At 39.8% G+C, this 21,689-nt stretch overlaps 1 long non-coding RNA gene across 2 annotated transcripts; it reads right to left on the reverse strand.

Moving 5' to 3' along the window:
• Positions 1–2,952: 2,952 nt before the first annotated feature.
• LOC114012044 (uncharacterized) lies at positions 2,953–15,077 on the reverse strand. Of its 2 annotated transcripts, none has more exons than XR_003554244.2 (3): positions 14,982–15,077; positions 10,421–10,539; positions 2,953–3,827 (listed from the first exon to the last, which is right to left on the reverse strand). It is a non-coding gene; the product is annotated as an uncharacterized LOC114012044 (long non-coding RNA). The 2 variants fall into 2 exon arrangements; XR_003554245.2 differs by lacking the exon at positions 2,953–3,827 and adding an exon at positions 8,442–8,718.
• Between the last annotated feature and the right edge of the window lie 6,612 nt (positions 15,078–21,689).

A 21,689-nucleotide genomic window follows, 5' to 3' on the forward strand; every position in this document is an offset into this window, starting at 1 on the left:
GACATCCTGAAGATAAATATTGTCAGGTCTAAAGTAGGAATAAATACAGGAGCATAAATATTACTCTAAAATCACATACTCTACCACATACTGTCTTGAAAAGACAGAGCACTGATAGTGATGGGGCTTCCACAACTTTTCCAGGCTACCCATTCCCATGTCTCACCACCCTCATCATAAAAAATTTCTTCCCTAGGTCCAGTCTAAATATATCCACTTGCAGTTTAGAAGTGTTGCCCCTTGTCCTGTCATTGCAGGACCTGGTAAAAGGACTAGTAACCTTACCCTTTGGTTTGTTTTGGTTTTTTTCTTTCTATTTTTACCTTGCCTTTGACTGAAAGGTTTTCAAGATGAGGTTCCACCAGTCTTTCTACCCAAATCTCATTGCAGCTGAACATAATTTCAGAGAGGTCATTTTCATACTTCTTTCTAGTCCATAAACTTCATTAATAATTCATTATTTCATTAGTTTTCACGCATATTTATTTTGGTTCATAATGACTCATTTATCTTTCCTCTTATATTTATCTGATTCTCTAACCCAAATCAATTAATAGCACATTCACTTTTTAAAGTAATCAAGTATTTGAAATCTGCATTTACTACACTGAAAGTCTACCATTCCTTATGCTTTCTGTTGGATTGTCTATGTTCTATGTTGAATTCAGAGATAGAAAGGTTGCATGAAAAGAAAAAAAAATAAAAGCAAAAACTCTAAGTACCTGGAGAACATTCTTATCAGTATTACAGGTATTCAGAAACTGAAAGAATGAACCCAAATCTAGTTCTGTGTACAGTATCTATGTCTAACTGGTAAGTGTAACCCCCAAGACTTAGAGAAATGAGTAAATGTGAGCTAAATGCTAACAGAGCAGAATATAACTATGTTGTTGTAAAATACTAAAAAGCTGCTGACACTTCAATAAAAACTTTCATGTGTTTCTCTTATTTAATCTTGCTTATGCTAACATGTTTTCAGTTTTCTCAGTGCCTTCTACCCAGCCAGTGTCCACGACATCCCCATCACACCACAACTTCTAATTAACTGCAAAGATAAAGAGATAAGCTTGTTCATAAAACTCAGCCTTCTGAAACAATGATTTCTGTTAAAGACTCCATCAGCTCTTCCTCATGAAATCTTTTTCCTCCATTAATTCCCAGTTCTCATAAATACTACACAAATTCATCCTTAATGCAGAGCCATGTGCTGACTGTCAGTTGTTTTCATGGTGAATGTGCTTCTTTATATTGTGCCTGCTTGAGTTGATTCTGAATTTTGCCTACTCATTTGCTCTTTTTCTCCTAATTTTCAGTTTTCTCAGTCATAACTACATCACAACACAATGCTTCTGACAACTGATTACTTTTTGCCAAATTTCAGATGTCTTGTCAAAAATCAGTTCTATATCTTCCATTTCACCTTTATTGCCTCAGATTAAAATGACAACTGACCTCCTGTCAGCCTTGCAAAACTGTAAAATTAGCTCTTCAAGATGTAATCAATTAGAAATCACTCTGTACTTCCATCCTTCTTTTTGTAGCTTCTCCATTTCATGTTCCACATCTCAAGTTTAAAGCACAGTTCATTATTTTGATAGTGCAGCTTTAAAGTCGGGCTCCTCTCTCTGTTTTAACCAACAATTAATAAATAGAGCAAATGCTTCAACTGACTTTCTACTGTGACATGGAAAGACACAGATAAAAACGGTATTTGAAATTTCTTCCAATGACTCTTTGTTTCTATGGAGCTTCAGCCTAGACATGGTTCTCTGTCTAGTACTGTTTACTCTGTTAAGGGATTTCATGCTTTTCTTTTTTACCTTTCTACCATACAATGCTCAGGAATCACCATAAGGCAATAGCTGGTGTTAGAGACAATTTTATTTGTCTCTAATCCAGCTGATTTTTTTCAGCTATACACTGTGTTCCTCCTTTACTCCCTGTGAACATCTTAAAGTACTCAACGAAATGTTTACATTTGTAAGTAATTTGGTTAATCAAAAGCTTAGCATATCTTGAGGGCTGAGGCTGAAAAGTCATAAGCCATAATGAAATTAAATGAGGAGTCACCAGGAGCTCAGCAGAAAATGCCTCCAGTTCCTGAAGCAGCTACCAAAGGGCAGAGGTTTAAAGATGCCAAGAGCATGTGAGGCAACTTTCACTGCATTCACCAGGATCCATTGTGGAAACAATTTGAAATATTTTTGGCCAACTTTAAGATTCCCAGGAAAAGCAGTTAAAATATGTACAAAATGGGAGCAACAGAGTCACTTTGAGAGGGGAGACCAGGGAAAACACCAGGAAAATAATGAACTAGAGGAACAGATGTTCAGCTGGAGTTCAGGAGAGTCAGACCCACAGCCTGGGTCCATTCACAGAGGCCTTTGCCAAACCCTTCATCGTTAATATCTACATTAGAAAGATGGGACTTCGGATGTATTTCTTCCACTTCCTTTCCCCCTCCTCTGTGTTCCCCACCACCACCACCACCACCACCCCAACCCATTTCTTTAGAAATAGAGATTCAGAAAAACAAACATACAACTTACCTTTTTCCAACAAACCAACCACCACAACAAAACCAGCCTCTTGCTCTGCTTCAGTCTGCTCCCTTTTTTGCCTGCATGAATTTTACTAGCTCACAATTCCACTGGGTCAAGTGGAAGATAAAAATCAGTGGTAGACAGATGTTTTTTCAGTAATTGCATGCTTGGTTTTGTATCTGAAAATTTGTGTGAAAGGGAATGACTACTAAAAAATATGTTCTCAAAAATATAGATTGATGGGTAGACAGATAAACACAAAATCTGTTGCTTCTTATGTCTCAAAAAATATTTGATATAATTTTATATTAACAGTAGGAAGCTTGCCCAGTAGAAACTTAAATAAAAGAAATACGTTCTTAGTTGTATATATAATCAAGATGGCGATGCAATGGCTATATCTAAAAGGCAGAAACATAAAAATCTTACAATAACAACTCAGTCGCACATTATCATGAAGCAAAATAAGCCACATTTCAGGAAAGTAGTAAAGAAGCAATCAGACTTTGGACAAACAAGCATTTGTGTTACTATGTAGACAGACTGTAGGAAAACTTTACAGATGGTAGAGGTCTGCATCATTTACTTTATCTACCTTGTTTTCCCAAGTCCTATGCTCTTGTCTGTACCCTTCCCAAAATTTGTTAATCAGACACCACTGAAGGCAATGAAATTCAACTGAAGTCTGTGTGGGGAGAACCTGTTACTAAGTAAGAACACAACACATGACTCAGAATTATTTCTGATTTTCTTTTGTTTATTCAGCCATCAACTTTTTTTATAATTTTCTTTAACTGATCTGAGATTAATTTTTCAAAAAATTTTTGCACTCCTCAAACTGTATTGGTTGATCAGAAAGACTGTTATTCTACTGAAAAGGTAAATTAAAAAAAACCAAACAACTAAACAAAATACTTCCACTAACTTGCCATATCAATTAAAACATGACATTATGTGCACAAGCTTCACATCTGAAAGGTTAAAACAAGCAAGCAGTTGAAAGCTTAACGTAGCAACAACTTGTCCACACACCTGAACAAATTCCAAAGAAGTTGTTCTGCCATCATTACCCATGCATACAAGCAAACATAAATATGCAAAAGAGACAGATGCGGCATACCACAGAGAAAACATTCCTCACCACTTCCCCTTTGTCTTTTCTAAGAGTGTTCTAAGGCACCACAACTTCGATCTGGTGAACAAAACTTCATAATAGTGCTTACTGAAGTCATGACAAATTAATTCCTTGTTTGGGACTCTGGAATCGATTTTCTTCTTCCCAGCCTGTGAAGAAAGATTCATCACTTGAGGGAGTAGCAGTAGTAGCACTAAAGTCAATAGCATGTGACAGAGAAGGTGTATTGAAGCAATGGTTTAGCAAGTTCAGCCTATAAAATGGATTATTTGAATCAAAAAGGGCTGCAATGCAGTTTGGATTTCATGGTTGTGCAGGAACATACAAGGAATAGAAAAAAAAAATATCCTTGCTCAAAATAAATGGGAGGGAAATGTATCCTTGGCTCCACCGTACCCTTCAAAGAGTAGAGCTGGAGCAATCACTATGGGCCAGCGACAGAGCTGTGTTGGCCAGCTGTCTGTTGGCACTTCTTAGACTGGGCAGAGAGAGCACAGTAGGACTCTCAGATCAGTCACCCTCTGTGGACACAGGGCACTTGCTTTCTTGGACGAATATTGTCCCATCTGGAAATAACTGCAAGTGATTCTGTGAATTGGGTGCTGCTTACCCAAACGCAGGCAGACATTTTTTTATCTTTCCACTTTCATGGACATTATCATTGCAATAACCAAAATGGAAAGGGAAAAAATTTGCATCTGCCCCTTTGATGGTAGTAAATGATGACAGTCTGTGGTCATGCTAACAAAACATTGGCAGTTCCCCTTCAAGCCTTGCAGTATCTGTACCTTAAACACAAATGCACTTAGTGCTGTTGGCAACCAGTATGTTGGAAGTGGTTAATACAAATATATTGAGATACCAGAAGACCTTTGCCCTACCAGACTAGCAGGAAATACATAGTCTGTCCTCTGGGCTTTCACAGGATCAGTATATATGTATTTTGACATAAATTGCTGAAAGACCAATTTTAAACTGTGTCTTGTTATTTTTTTAGTAACCTAAGGGAGCAAAAGCAAGTCAAAAAATGTTGGAGAGAAAATACCTGTAAGCAATACCAAGCAAAAAGATCTGACCCAGCTCTGTCTAGGAATGTCAGATTAGTTTTCCTTATACCCTAGAAGCAAACTGTAATACAACATGTTGCACTGCAGTATGTCTGTAGGATGTTCCCCAAGAAAAATGCTGACAACTACTTTGTGTGAAATAAAAAGTTAAAAAGGACATTTTTCTCTATTACCACTTTTACTTACTGGTATTATCCTTCTCTCTTAAATACATAAGTGATACGGAGCATTACACACAAAAAAAAAAATCCAAAGAAAAAAGTGTGTCTTTGCTCTTTCCTCTGCTGCTGTTCTAGCTGTACTTAGTGAAATATTACTGTGCTATTTGTTAATTAATAAATGACTCCTTGTTTTTCTGTCACATGCATTTTCACATGTAACACAAGCTCTCTCAGTGTGCACTTGTTCTTATGTGTTAATGTCTGAAAAACCGATACAGGCCCAATGCTTCCAGCTGTAGGTGTTCTTCATGGTACAAACACAATTAAGTCAGTTGAAAAGTCATGGAAAACAGAGCGTGTGCCTGAGAACTGGAATGGAAAGCCAATGTCACTCCAGTCTTCAAAAAGGACAAGAAGGAGGAAAAAGAAAACTACAGGCTTGTCAGCCTCACCTCCGTCCCAGGAAAGGTGTTGGAACAGCTGATCCTGGAGGTCATCTCCAATCATGTGGAGGAAAGGAATGTGATCAGGGGCAGTCAACATGGATTCACCAAGGGGAAATCATGACTGACCAACCTGATAGCCTCCTATGATGGAACAGTTGCCTGGGTAGATGAGGTGTAGTGGGTGTCGTCTGGCTGCCCAGAGAGGATGTGGGGTCTCATTCTCTGGAGAAATTCAAAACCCACCTGGATGTGACTCTGTACAGCCAGTTCTAGCTACCTGTTGTAGCAGGGTATTGCACTAGCTGATCTCCAGATGTCTTTTCCAACCCTAACCATTCTGTGATTCTGATTCTGTGAAATACACATCTGCCAACAGATTTAGTTACAGTATGTTACAGACACTGCAGCTTACAGTAGAAAAATCAATGTGTGTGTGTGTGTCCGGTTGTTTACTGTCAAGCACTTGCTAAAATAATATGCAGAATTGCGGCTGTATTTACTAGAGGCAGACATGTACTTCATCATGCATGTTAAATAATGCCATCGGCACAGAGGCAAGAACATTGAATGAAATCACTTAATATTCCTTACTCCAGGATAGGACAACATAGAATCATAGAATCATGGAATCATTTAGGTTGGAAAAGATCTTTCAGACCATCAAGTCCAGCCATAAACCAAAAACCTTGTTTTAAGAACAAGCCAAATTACTCAAATCTTACAGTTTCCTCCAGGGAGGGAATATACATCGTTTTCAAAGGCACAGAACAAATGCAAAGCATGATATCCTCACAGAAAAACAAAGAAGGAAATCTAGATGCCCTGATGTCCTTTATCTGATTCCCAAGATAAAAAAATGGACAACCAGCCAACCAAAAAAATTGATTGCAAGAGAGAGGTTTACAGGGCAGTAGTTACCAAGCTGTACCTGGAGGCTGGTGACAACTGGGGTGCAGCAGGTGTCTGTCCTGGGATGTGTCCTATTTAATTTTTTAACTATTGGCATAGGGAAAGTGAAGGAGATCCATCATGAGGTTTGTGGATGATGCCAAACTGGGGGGCCAGTCCATATGTGTAAGAGCAGGGCTGCCACCCACAGGGACTAGCATGGGGGAAAATGAGCTAAAAATAGTTCAATCAAATTCAGCAAGGACAAAAGCCCAGAGGGAGAGCAGGTATTATCCCCTCTGTTTAGCACTTGTCAGACCACAGCTGGGTCATGGGTCCAGTTTTGAGCCTACAAATCAGGACAGAAGTCAACAAAACAGGGCAAGACCAGGAGAGGCCACCAAGGGAGTGGGACTGGAGCACTAAGCCTATGAGTTGAGGTTGTGGGGCCAGGGATGATTCAACCTGGAGCAAAGATGGCTTTGGGACACCTGAAAGCACCTTGGTGCCTACAGGGAGGGGATCAAGGGTCTGAGGTCAGGCTCTTCATAGAGGTGCCCAACAGAAGAACAAGAGAGAGTAGCATCAGGTGAAACTAAAAAGGCTTAGGCTGGAAGTCAGGAAAAAGTTTTTTCTCCACAAGGACAGATGGAGTGAGGGCCTGGAGAGGTTGTGTCACCTTGGAGAATTTTAAGCCTCAACTGCCTAAAGCCCTGAGCAAAGCAGTCTGTCTTCATGTATGATTCTGTTTTAAGCAGGAGGCTGAAGAAGAGACCTGGGGTGCTTTACAACCTGAATTATTCCTCATTTTTGTGCTTTTCCCTCATTAGTGACTGCATTACTATTTGTCCTCTTTCTTTCACTTTAACTAGTATATGACAGGCTGTTGCACCTATTTTTCACAGGTCTATGAGACTGTGGGTGATAGGATCTATCTTGTCTGTGAAACAGTGATTTGTAATTATTTATATGTGAGTTGTGGTTCATCTTTCCACAAGGGCATGTAGTGATAGGACAAGGGGTAATAGCTTTAAACTGGGAGTAGATTTAGATTAGATATAAGGAAGAAAGTCATCCCTTTGACAGTGGTGAGGCAATGGAAAAGGTTGCCCAGAGAAGCCAAGGATGCCCCATCCCTGGAAGTGTTCAGGGCCAGGTTGGATGGGGTTTTGAGCAACCTGGTCTAGTGGAAGCCCCCCATGGCAGGGGGCTTGGAATTAGATGATCTTTGTGGTCCCAAGCTGTTCTATAATTCTATAGAATTCTTCTTAGAACCTACTCACTAGCAGCACTATGGCTGGTGAGTTGTGCCTTGCAGAGATTCACAACATGCTGGCTGGAAAGTGGTTTCCCTGATTTCCTCCAGGGGGAATTACTGTAACGATCAGCCCTCAATACATAGATGCTTCCCTGATTTCAGACAACTCAGCCACAAGCTTCTCAAGTGCACTTGTAAGAATTCATGGGCATTCACGTTCAGGCAATTGTTTGCATCTACCTCTCATTTCACCTGATGCTGTAGCAACATGCCTTTCTGTCACAGCACTCTCCAAACTATCAAGCTGCAACAAAGACTTTTACCACCACATACCAACACACACTTCATGCCAGTCCTGCTGCCTTCTGCTAGTATCTCCTCATCCAGGGTATGCATTCTCTCTCTTCTCTCTGCTTCCTCCTCCTCCTCTCTCTTCCTCAGCTGCTCTCTCTTCACTGGCTGCTCAACCACTTAACAGAACCAGCCACAGATGTACTTTATCTACATCGGACACCCACCCCCCCACCCCACACCCCACACCCCCACCCACTCCCCACCCACCCCACCCCACCCCCCGGACCCTGAAGCCAGCCCACAGCTGTATGTTATGAATGTTAATTAACCCAGCTTCATTCCTCTAAGTCCTAAAATGGTTTAGAAGCTCCAGTCTCATTTCCTTAGAATAATTTATTTTCTTTGGTTTTCCTTTTTTTCCCATTCCAACTTTCAGCAGTTATCCAAAATTTCTGTAATCAAGAGGTTCATTGGGTAGTCACCCTGTGTGTCTCTTGCTCTCTGTAATACATCTGTAAGCATTACATTGTGTACATCATCTTCAGCAATTTATCAGTCCTCAAGATATCTAAGAAAATATCTCAAGGATTATATTTTCCTCTAGATGCTTGTTCACTTTCAGTTCTTATATTTGTACTTGTCAAAATAGGTATTGATGTTTGGGTAATATTTCGGTAATAGAATATTTATGACAGAACTGATGAACCTTTTTGTGTCCTTGAGACAAGAAGTTATGTGGGGGAGCTGGAGTGAGGGAGGGCAGATTTAGAGGATAACACATTAACAACTACCTCAATGTTTCCTACCACAAACCATAGCTGATCAGGGGCATACAATAGGGGTAATACTTGTAAGGAGTTACCTCCAGCTGTGGAAGCATTTTTAAGTCTACTTGTCTGGTCTGTAGAGACTCCAGTTTTAGAAATCTATAGATACACATTTTGTTGTTTATTTACACCCTTTATGAAAGCTTTTTTCAACTCATTCTTCACTTTGACAAGATATATTGTCTTGATTTAGGCTGTACACATCTCTGGGGATCCACAGCAGGAGACAATAAATTAGCCAAGTTTTTTGCTAAAAAGCTCTCAAAATTTGCACTGATCACAGCAGCTTAAAGACATAAAGACTGACCAAGAAGAAACAGTGTAGTAGGCTGCTTCTAAAGGCAGTTAATTGCCTACTAATACAGTGCAAGAAAAACTGCCAGCTGGAAGGTTGAAGTTATTTGAGCCATTACTAATGGGAAAAGAAAATCAAAGAGTAATTGGTAATACAGTCTGTGTTACTGTGTGGTAACACACTGTGGACCAGTATACACTATGAGTAATGCCATGTCCTTATTTAGCATCATGACGTGCTGCTGTCTCATACCTTTTAATGCACTTGTCCTGGCCACATCCTCTGACATAAGGCCACGGTGATACCCCTGGTTTACAGACAGCCTCAGGGACTATGGCCCAGGCCATCCAAACCACACACCTGGTACCTAAGGGCAGGTCACCCACAGGTTTTGGAGCCTGTACACCTGTGATAAGAACACTTCAGAGAAGGGTCAAACACCCACCCACTACATGCTCATGCCCCTTCCTCAGCAGGACAGGCAGAAAATGGATGAGAAAACTCTTGGGTCAAAGTGAAGACAGAGATTGCAAAACCTCCTTGACATGGCAAAAATCACTTTATCATCAGTTATACTAATTTGGCCAGTAAGAAATAAAGACAAGCATTAAAAGAGATTTTTTAAACTCTTTGGGAAAAGGATATTTAATATTATTGGGGGTGGGGTGTATCATATGCACAGTATTCCTGAATTGTCTGTATCCTCCAGGAAGGTATCCACTATTGATTGAAAAATGTAAGCGCATTATTGTATTCATTCCCTTATAACACACTATTGATTGGAAAATGTAAGTGGATTATTATATTTATTCCCTTATGACATGTATTTGCACTAAGTTGTATCTTAATACAGGAAAAGGATTGTTTTTCTTTAGTTGTGCAGTCCGGAATAAACAGTGTGGAAATAACGATATACTAAGCCACACACTGTAGGAACAAATGGTCTTAATGGTACGCTGTGTAAAATAAAGCACCATGGCCTTACTGATCCAGCTCTTAGGTAAAACCAAAATGGTTGATCACATGAAACTATCTGGTGGTGGAAATGAAAAGTTCCATGGGGCTGGGGCATACAACCTATGAGTCAATTGCTCAGAAAAAGAGACTGACAGAGTAAGACTAAGGCCAAGCCATGCATTTGGGTACCCTTTCCTGGATGGACAACTCAGAAACAGGGTGGCTCAAAGCAAATGGGAGCTTGTACCCTGCAAACACTGCAGGACTCCAAAGACGACTAGTTAATGACAGGTATTAGGTTCTTGCTGTAACTGTAAGGTAAGTAGTTGCAACTTAGATATGGAACATTCCTCATGAGCAATGAAGCTATTACTAAGCTATGAATGTGACCACTTTGGTTATTACAGTATGTCAATTGTCTGTTCTGCATGCACAGATTTGGATTTTTTTTCAGCTTAAAACCCCCGCAGAAATCAGGCATGCCCTGTAAGATAGCAGCACATCAACTTTCTGGCCCATTCAGTCCATGTGATCAGGACTGGGTGTTACCTGGGTTCCTCTGTTTCCCCACATTGTCTCTCTGAGCTCCTTTGTGGGTCTGTGGATGATCTTATGTCATATAACCAAGCATGCTCACGTGGGGCCTTAGTGTTAAATGATGTGAAGACCTATAAAAACCAACATGTTTAAAAGAAGGGGAAAATAGATCTATTTTTCCATGTTATGAATGTGAACATGTTTACAGTTTAAAAAAGAATTAGAAATAAAAATAACAAGCGGCACTAAGCACCGATTATTGGTATATTTGCTTTATTAGTCTACATTTTAAAGACTTTGACACAAGAGGGATTTTGCATTGTAACTCCCCAGATTATGGAAAAAGAAAGAAGAGGCCAATCAAAATAAAATTCTGCATTTGTTCCAGCTAGTTGCATCTTCTGTTTTCAGCTGTGGGAAACTGCATACACCGTAGAGAAGAATAGAAAGGAGAAAAGGTGACTTTGAGATACACTTTAGAAAGATACTAACTTTGAAAAGAAAGAACACAAAACAATCCAGGAAAGAAAAGTGCAAAGAAATGTCATAAAATATCTAGGTAAAAATGTTGCAGAATGCAATATACTAACAGCTATCATTCACCACATCTGAGTTTTATAAAATCTAAATTATTAAAATAATACTAATTTACATGAATTCAAAATGTATCCACAGATACTTAGTAAAGAATCCTTGCCTTTTTTGTAAATATCTCAATAGCTATCTCTCTTTTCTTTTTTTTTTTATTTTTCTTTATTTGTTTTTCCAAAATAAGGGTTAAAGCATCACACTCAGGAATAAGAAAATTACATTAAAAATCTTTTCCATTCACTTCAGCAGGTTTTGGATTAGATTTACAGATCAAATTATTGTAATGGATTTAAAACAGAAGTGGGAGGACAGATAGAAGTTGGTTAGAAATACCTGTTTCTACAAAGAGAAAAGAATAAAAAGAAACTGGAAACAAGACACACAGATTTGAGTTGAAAATAAAGATTAGATAATCACTGGTGAATTAATATCTCCTTTAGAGAATATGAGTAAATTTAATTTGTACAGTGACATCTTTGCTTGTGAGCTGTGATATGCTCCAAATATAAAGGTTTACCACAGAGCCCTGTAAGAATGAAAAGGATTATATGGTCATCTTGTGATTTATACAGGATTTATGATCTCAAGCCACTCATGACTGCATCACAAAAAAGACCTTCATCAAAAGCACAGTTCTGGCTTTGTCCAAATACAGACTAAATAATCCTCTCTCCACTGCCTCGTTCCCAGTCAATACTTTGAATTCCCAGGAGGTCTGAACAAGCAGTAGTTATATTTTTCACAAAATGTGTTGCCTTCTGTATCCTTTCCCAGAATTGCTAGCAGCTAAATTGGTTTGAAACACAACAAAAAATTTCAGGTAATTCAATGTGTATCAGTTTTGTACTTGGGATGCAACATGGTCTCCTTGGTCCCTGGTGTGAATATCCTGTCATAATTGCCATCTTTCCAATCACACCCTCTTGGACTGTGCCTCAGTATCCTGGGAACCTATGCCAAAAATTCTTAAAAGTCCAGACTGCAGAGGTGCATTTTCAATACCTCAGCCCACTGAAGGCTTAGAACACAGAGAAATGGGAAAGAAGAAAACCACTGCAGGAAAATGAAAGATCACAGTGTCACAGAATCTCAAACACAGATTGACAGCAGAGAAAAAGAAGGGATACATTTTGTGTTGAGGTAATAAAACAGGACACACAAGATAAGAGCAAATATTGCAGCAGATAGTATCTGAGGCTAAATTTGTCTCCTCAAGCCTTTGAAACATCTGGATCAACAGACACATGAACTAGCAAAATTCTGGACTTACAGGGTCCTTATTTATATTACATATATGTATACAAGTATTATTGTTATATTATTTAATAGTGGGCACTTAAATGCTAAATTTCCAAACAGGCAGCTGAATTTTAGGAACATGATGAGTTATTTTTTTCCCCTTTGTTAGCACCAAAACCAGTTTTCAAAGACCTGGCAACACTGTTCACCAAAAACCCTCACACCATATACTGCTGAAAGAACCTTCTGTAGCGGCCCAAGCAGGACCTGGTTTAACCCCAGCCAGCAGCTAAATACCACACAGCAGCTAAATACCACACACCTGTTCACTTGCTCCCCCTGCTCCCTCAATGGGATGGGGAAGACAATCAGAGGGAAAAAGGGCTAAACCATGTGGACTGAGGTCAGTTTAATAATTAAAATAAAGTATAACAATAGCAGTAGCAATAGCAATAACAACAACAATAATAATAATAATAGTAATAATAAGAATAATAATAATGTAGTAGTAGTAGTAGTAGTAATGGAAAGGGAGATGAGAAAAGAAAAAGAGAAATAAAACCCAAGGAAAACAAATCAAGTGTTGCACAATACAATTGCTCATTGCTCACTGCCCACTGACTGATGCCCAGCCAGTCCCCCAGCAGCAATCCTGCCCTCCCTGGCCAGCTTCCCCCAGTTTATACACTCAGCATGGCATCCCATGGTATGGAATATCCCTTTGGCTAGTTTGGGTCACCTGTCCTGGCTGTGTCCCCTCCCAGTTTCCCGTGCCCCTCCAGCCCTCTCGCTGGCAGGGCCTAAGAAACTGAAAACTCCTTGGCTTAGTATAAACACTACTTGGCAACAACTAAAACATCCGTGTGTTATCAATATTGTTATACTAAATCCAAAACACAGCACTGTACCAGCTACTAGGAAGATTAATTCTGTCCCAATAGAAACCAGGGCAAGAACCAAACAATATTAAGCTAGTAAAAATTTTCAGGTTGCCTGAATTGGGAACTAATGGTCTGAAACCTGGAATTAGCTTCTGGTCTTATTTCACATCAATTACATTACATAGTTCTTGGCTGTATTGTTTCTCTGATAACCCTAAGATGCACTAGCATGTAGCCTGCCATAGGTATTCAAAGGACATTTTTCAGCTTTCACCCAAGGAAAATTTCCCCAGCCCAGGACATGACAGAAGATAATGCAATGACCTCACCCAGCATTTGGATGGCTGAGGACAGGCAGGTTGCCAGTTGTGCAGCCCAGCAGAGACAGAGGTGACATTCTGCACCGGCACAACAGGGGGAAACAGGTGATGCAGCTTTTCGTACTCTTTTACAATTTGGAAAGGGAGTGAGCTCAGAAAGCCAAAACAGTTTCTGTAAGGCTTGTACAAAAAGCTGTGTCTGATTCACATCATCAAGGGACCTGCTTCTCTGAAATATGGAGTGGCTGCAACCAGCATTGCCTCATTGCTCTCTGCTTCACATGGATAGACAGTTTCAACCCAAAGTCCTCAAAGTCCTCAATGTACATGTCATCTTTCTCCTCTAAGGCCATACCATGATAGTGATGAACAAATGAAACTAGATGAAATAAGACATAGCCCCTTGAAACCTCTAAGGCTCTTTTTAAAGGCTTAAGTCCAATCAATACCCAAACAGGTACCAAATTTAAAGATGTGTGATGTCCTTCAATGAGTTTACCATTGCAGAACACTAAGTCCTGATCTTACCTAAGGATGCTATGGAACCTCCAGATCTCTGACTTGCTATACTCCGAATGAAAAGCTGGAGTGGCTTACATACAGTTTATGTGTTCAGGGCAGACATTATTAGAAAAGGATATATGACTTGTCTTATTCTGCAGGTCAGACAAGTGATAGTAATGCTCATTTCTGGGCTCAACTCCCTGAACCAGAGCTAAGAAACAACCCTATGAGTTCCTTTAAATACAGATTTAGAAGTTCAGTTGTTGCAACACACAGTTCATCCATTGTAGGTCACTGTTTTTTTTTTTCCTGGATATCCTTTATAGTGGACATAAATGACGAACTTGTAGCCAACACTGTCTTTCTACCTTCTGCCTGGAGCAGCCATAGTAAACCCCTGTGTGAGGGAGATTAATGAAATTGTCATAAACCATAGTTCCTTGCATCTCACCTGGTATTTGTACTGCCCAGGCATTTTAGCAACATTCTTAAAGACACATTTCTCTTTTGGAGGAGTCACTCATACCTTAACTGTACTTAATACAGATATATTTTCGAAGGCAGAGAGGGAGGGAAGAAAAGGTAGGGATTTCTTTGTCACGTGAACATTTAAAAAGCACACAGAAAAAAAGAAATGTCAAAAGGCAAACTCAAAAAGAAGAGAAACACTGCAAGCTCCTGTACCACCAAATCCATGCCATCTTACTTCATGCTGCAAGGCGGAGCAGCAACTGGCAAATACAGTTTCAGAGGTAAAGTGTGTTTACAGGATAAACTACCAGTGTAAATGTAATCTCTTTAATGAGTCCTGGAAACCCACCCTGCAGAGTGGCACTTGCAGCCACAGCAATCAGCTTAAGAGGGAGAACTTCAGGCTACTCAGCGTGCAGAAACACCAGAATGTAACAGCAGCCACCACGGTAGCAAATACAGTGATGGAAAATGAGGAGAGACTGTGGCTGTTTTCCAGAAGCCTGAGAGAAAAAGTATCTTCTAAAAATTGAGGCAAATCAGAGGCCTACAAGAAGAAATGCTTACCTGAATTGCTCATAAATTTAGAGTCCTTGATGGCTTTACACTGTGTATAAGACCTCTTCCACATAGCAAAGGTTCTGCTCTACCTGCCTGCCTGCAAGCATGGTACGCCTTTCCTCCTGAGGCAGAGGTCACTGCCAATATCGTGATGTTCCCAGCTCATGCTTGCGTAAGTCCCTGTAACACAGCAAAGCCAGCAGGGGACGAGCTCACATTGATTTGTGATCCCCTGGGGGTCAAGGTTGCTTAGGGATGATGCACTGTCCTTGTCCCTTGTTCCATGCCATCAGACCTCATGTGGTACCTCTCACAATGCGCATTACGATACGTTTATAGCATTACTGTTTCACAGGCATGAGAGCTGTGTGACAAACAAGTCACGTTTGCTGCTTGTCTATGAAGATACCAAGACACAGAAGAACAGTGGCTAATTCAGTGCAAAATGCAAGTTTTGTTGGCTGATTTAACTGACTTCTCTTTCAGCCTTTTGCTGGTAAGCCACTTCCGAGCAACAGTGCATCCTCACAGTCATAACTGAAGACCTAAAAATAGGGTGAGTGATTAGACGGGTGGACAGACGGATGGATGGATGGATAGGTGAATGAACAGGGTGTTTTCTCCAACCCTAATAGCATTTTTTCAGCACACTTGAGTCCTGTAAAAGCATAATATATTATTTAGAAAGACTTCTGCTAAAATGCAGAGGAAAATAAGAAAAAAACCTGAGAGGTATTATTCTGGATTTTAAAAGAAAGGAATTATGCTTTGGTGCTGTTAACTGGTAAACTCCCACTGATTTTTTTCCATCAGCTGAAAATCTGGTTTTAGAAAGTGTCAGGGTTTAACCCCAGCTGGTAATTAAGCACCACACAGCCACTTGCTCAGTCCCCCTCACCCAGAGGGGTGGGGAGGAGAACCAGAAAGGAATGTAAAACTCAGGAGCTGAGATAAGAACAATGTAACAATTGGAAGTATTTTTTTTTTAAAAGAATAATGGTAATGATAATAGCAGTTACAATGAAAAGGAGGGAGAAGGGGAGAAGAAAGGAGTCCAAATAGAAGGGAGAAAAGAAACCTAGTGCTGCACAGTACAGCTGCTCATCCCCTGCTGACCAATGCCCAGCCAGCCCCTGAGCAACCCCTCAGTGTATATACCAAGCATGATGTGCCTTGGTCTGGAACACCTCTCTGGCTGGTTCAGATGAGCTGCCCTGGCTGTGTCCCCTCCCAATTTCCCGTGCCCCTCCAGCCCTCTTGCTGGCAGGGACTGAGAAACTGAAAAGTGCCCTGACCACACTGTCCCCACACCAGATCCAAAGCACAGCACTGCACTAGCCACCAAGAAGAAAATTAACTCTATCCCAGCCAAAATCAGGACAAAAAGGAAAAGACTAGGGAGAGATTTAAACAATCAATCAATCAATCATCATCATCATCATCATCATCATCATCATCATAACAACAACAATAATAATAATAAACAGAAAGGAGAAAAAGCAAACCCAGGCCTCACACCAGTGTAAATACATGTCTGTATGTACACAGAGGCATATCACGAGCAATTGCTATGGCTAGAAAACTGTTCCCAGACTTTTCAACCAAGTTTACAGAAACCTGAGGACATAAAATGCTTGGGTAGTTTTTGCTATTCCACGTTCTCCACCATCCAGGTCCAAGAATAGAAATGTAGGTAGCAAATGCATGTGGATAAGGACTTGCCACTTTGGTAATCTCCATACAGGAAATTTTGGGTGGCCAAGATGATGTGTGGTCATGTTTTCTCTCTGGAAAAGAAACGGAAGTTAGATGAGCAGCAAGACAAAAAGACAAGGGAGGTTGAGAGGAGCTTTGCAAGCTTGCAAAGGAAGAAGCAGGGACATACTTGCACATCTCACTATGAAAAAGCAAAATGCAAACCTCACACCTTGATGCCCCTAACAGGGACGGCTGCTTGATTTAGACAAAAGTGCCAGCAGGGACAACAGAAACATGAAGGAACATCCTTAACTGCCAGAAAAGAAGGCAGTACATATCCTGACTTATGGGACAGTCTGTCCCTGCCAGGATGTCTGTCTGTTGCAGGTCCATTCATCACTGTCAGGTTACAGCAGAGAACAGTGTTTGAATGGTCTCAGTGGCATTTTGGCTCTGCTTGAAGTCAGAGGCCCAAATGCTGCAAGGCTCAGAAACTTTAGCACTCACCTTCAACCTGTGAACCATCTGTAAACCATTTATAAAATACAACTTTTGAAAAACCCTCAAATCCTTGTACTGCTTTTAGAGTTTTGACTGCCATGTGGAAATGACATTAACAAAAGTGTCCTGGAATCCCACTGATGGAAGCAATATAAATATGTTGTAGTGTTGCTGCCATCAAAAGTAATGTAGCCTTTCCACCAGACCTGATTGTCCCGCTCTGAAATGAGTAAAGCACAACTGCACTGTCATCGTTTTTTTCCCAAAATGTAGAAATCACAATGAATCAGCAGCTTCGTTTCTATAGAACACTCTTGGAATTTCAAATATTTGTTGTCTTTCAATCAATAGCATTTTGATCAATATTTCAAATAGTTTTGTTGAAATAATGGCTCTTTCTGCTGCGTTCTTTAGTATCAACTATTTGGCTGCTTAAGGCTTATTCCTTTTGACGTTTTTGCCTCAGTCCAGTGAATTTTCTGTAATTGTGCCTGCGATGTCATATTGTAATTTAGTTCATTATTGTCCTTTGTTATTTATAAATCTGTTCTTCCATCTATTTATCAGCCTTATGATCAGAAAAATAATGGATAAATATTCAGTTACAACTAACAGAGTAGAAATAGAAAATGATTTTTAACCATACTTCTATATAAATGGCTCTGTCGACAGATAAAGCAGCACAGCAAGTAAAGTTTTAGGGTGCAATGAGGGAAGTCATAATCTGCATTGCACATCATATCTATTTTACTGTAAACTTTTCATTATGTTCAGCCCCTACACTAAAATAATGTTACTACAGCTTGCAAAGTCAGCCTCTGTGAATTTGAAGGCCTACTGAAATTTGTGCATTGTGAGTTAAGATTTTATAATCACATAATCACTACATATGTTTTCATAAGATTTTTCTTCAGAGAATAAATAGCTGTGTTTTTGAGATTAATAAAATGTCCAGACAAAATACAGTTCATGAAAATTTAGAAAGCAGTTTTCTTTACATAGATGCATTTTTCACTCATAGTGAAACTGGATATATGATGTTCTTGCTTTCTACAAGAAAAATACTGAAAAAAAATTCATCTCACTGCTTTACCTCAACAAATTATGTTAATGAAAATTGCTCACAGTCACCATTGCCAGAACTAGGTACAGAGCTGATTTCAGTAGGACGTTGCAATACCTTCCTGGAGTGTGAAGGGGCATCTTACCAATGGGTTTTGCAGATATACCTAACAAGAAGACTGGAGACCATTGGGAATCCCAAATTTGAGCACACAGTCTGACAACAGATAGCAAAGAACTTTCCAGCGTAAAAAGTTCCATATTTTTAAGCAACTAAAAATTAAGTCTTATCATGGAAACTACAGTGTAAATTTAATAACTGGTAGAGCTGCACAATAATCCTAGTAGTGTCCTAATCCAGAACAGAGATCCACAAAGGCCCTGAATAAATGGACAGAAAGACAAACACACAATATTCAAAGTTGTTATCTTTTAATGGAAAAAAAGCGAAAATAAGACATCATGCAGAGGTGTATTTTTTCTGACTTTTTTTAATAAATATGACAAGTCATTTATTATTTCCTATTTTTCAGTAGTAACAGAGCTCCAAATTTGCTGCTTGAATTTCCTCCGGTTTCAGCAAGTCATTGTCAAATATTCTCTGTGCAAGTGATTCAGATTTTTTCACAGCTACAATCCATGCTTAGCCTGAAATATTTTTTTCTTCTAAATCATATGGACTTGAGCTTAGCAACTACTACCACAGCTTCATGTCTACAGAAGAAAGAACTGATTCACACTTACTTGCTACAATGGCAAATCCTCAAAAGCAATGAAAACTTCACAACTTGTTCATCCCACCTGATGAATCACAGACACCACTTGAACATGTAGATCATCACTGTGTCCCATGACACAGGCATCATGGGCTGACAGAGAAACCGGACAGAGGGACAGACCCTTCACCTAAATGTGCCAAGCAATTTGCAAAAAAATTTTGCACCAATGAAGACAGACTGGGGCTCAGACATTAAAAGAAATGTTTAATCTCTTTTCCCACATCCTTAAGATCAAGGTGGAAGAATACATGAGTCTGTTCAAGTAAAAGTGAAACATCATCAAACAGCCATGTGATCAGAGGCAGGCAGTGCTTGGGAAAGTGCTTTATGAAATCTGACCTTTCAGTTCATTGAACAGAAACACTAAAAATATCAAAACAAATAAATAGAAAAAAAAACCTCAATCGAAATATTTATAGATTTTTTTCAGTTTTCCAAGTCATGCCACTGTTTTACTTTAACAATATCCTTCCAAGTTTTTTTCCCTCTGTATTTTCCTTTTGTTAATTCAAAGGTTTTTTGCCCCAATAGATTTGCTTAAATATTTGGAAGTTTACATTCCAAAGTGCCACCCTCTGCCCACATGACAAGAATATAACCTTTCCCCAGGAGATTTCAGGAGTTAAGTATCATACCCTTTGTCTCTAACTTTGGGTAGAGAAGCTTCTGCTGGTATTTTTTCCTGCAGTTTGTGGAAGGCCACCACAGGACCTAGCACAAGCTCTCCATTTGCCCTGGGCTTTGGGAAAACACGAATCTTCTGTCTGAACCATGCTCACAACTCAGCAAATGATTGTCAGTAGCAGCAGCTTGTCCCTGCCCTTATCCCCATACACTGCCCCCACCTTGCTGCTGGCACAGCGGCTTCTTTTCCAGTTCTTATGGACAGGTGTGGAAAAAGAAGCGGCAGGACGGCTGTACACAAGGCTGGGAGTCTTGTCTGCTGGTGAGTTCCTCACAGGGAAGACTACGGTTAATAGATGGTACCAAATGGAGACTGCGTGCAGAGGTCTGCACATCCCCCTCCAGTCTTCACAGTCGGACCGCATGCCTGTGTGAGCCACCTGCACACACTGCTTTAATCAGTGCATTCTTTCTGTAGGCCTGTTTGAAAAACCAATACAGCCACACTTCTTGGAAGCAAACTCTGGTCTCACAGGTATGGTCCTTTACCAGTTTGCCAAAGAGAGGCTGGTTTGCCATCCACACTCAAGTTTTTATGGACCTCACACATAGTTCTGCTTGAAAAGCTGGGTGCAGAAGAATATGCCTTTCTCAGCACTCTCCAGGAGACCCTGTAAGAGTACCTAGTTCAATAAATGACAGGAATGCTGTGAATGACAATGATTTATTACTACTTTTCACTTACATTATTCTTGCAAAGTTGTACACAACTGGAACAGAACATATAAACTCCTATGTTTTCTCCCACATTCTCAAGATAATTTTTCTCCTCATTTCTTATCAGGGATACCTTTCACAGGGTGAGTAAAGGCAAAGGATGCCAATGAGGCTGCTGTTTGCCTTTCAAAACCTGTGTTACCAGCAGCAGAAAGCACAAAAATCTTGGGTGAGTCTTAAGAGAGAGCTTTTGGAGCTGGCAAAAAATAACAAAAAGTAACCAATTTATGTTACTTGTAAAAGAGTATGCTTCATATGATGACAGGAAAATAACACACTAATCTACATCGCTGGTAGACACTTAGATCTGGCCTTCGAACTAAAGTGGAAAGGTAAAACTTGCATCTCCTGTGACTCTTACATTTTGTACCTGAAGAATGCTAGGAAGTAAATAATCTTTGTCTTGTTATATACATTTGTCTATACGCTGAAGATGTAGAAGAAGGTTTCATGATACATACCCTTCTAGTAATGTCTTTGTATCAAATATCACGTTAGAAAACCTGCCCCCTTTTTACAGTAAGAAAATTAATGTGCTATTTTAAAATGAGGTAAACTATGTCATATAAAGATTGAACTAGAAAGAGGAGAATTTTATGAATTAATCCTTATTGAGGGATGTGTTTAATTCCTGCTCCTCGCAGTGCAGTCAACAGGGCTAGAGTGGCAAGGTGGGTCTAGATCTTTCTATCTTCCCCACCTACTTTAGGACACTGGAATATGTTGGAGATGTGAACCAGTTCCAGTTAAATGAATGAACATACTTCAGCAGCTTTGGCAGACTCTGAATCAGGTCTTATGTGAATTTTTTTTATTTTTTTTTTTTTGTTCTTCTGCAACTTCATGAATCAGTGGCACCGTCAAGACAAAAATGGAGGTAAAAAGGACTGATGCCTCCTGACCTGGGTAATATACAACTTTCCAGAATCCCACAGCCAGTCCAGGAAGACCAGCAACAGGTTGGTCACACTATAGCATCACTGGAGCATAAAGAGTTGTTTTGGTGTGAAAGACATGTGAGTTTTTCATGCCACTTGTTCTGCATTCTGTTGTTAAACTGCTGCAATTAACAGATCTGGCTGTGAGCATCTGACATTCAGACATATAATTAAACGTTACTGTGGAGACAAGGGTTGAACATGGCCAGAAGCATAAATTCAAATGTAGATGCTGTTGGCACATAAAGAAACAGCTTTCATTTAACAGATAAGGCTGGGCAACAGAAAGGGGAAAAGTTAATCTTTCACATTTCTCTGGAGTAGACCCAGCACAG

Source organism: Falco peregrinus, chromosome Z (genome assembly GCF_023634155.1).
Source record: "Falco peregrinus isolate bFalPer1 chromosome Z, bFalPer1.pri, whole genome shotgun sequence".
Taxonomy (NCBI): domain Eukaryota; kingdom Metazoa; phylum Chordata; class Aves; order Falconiformes; family Falconidae; genus Falco; species Falco peregrinus.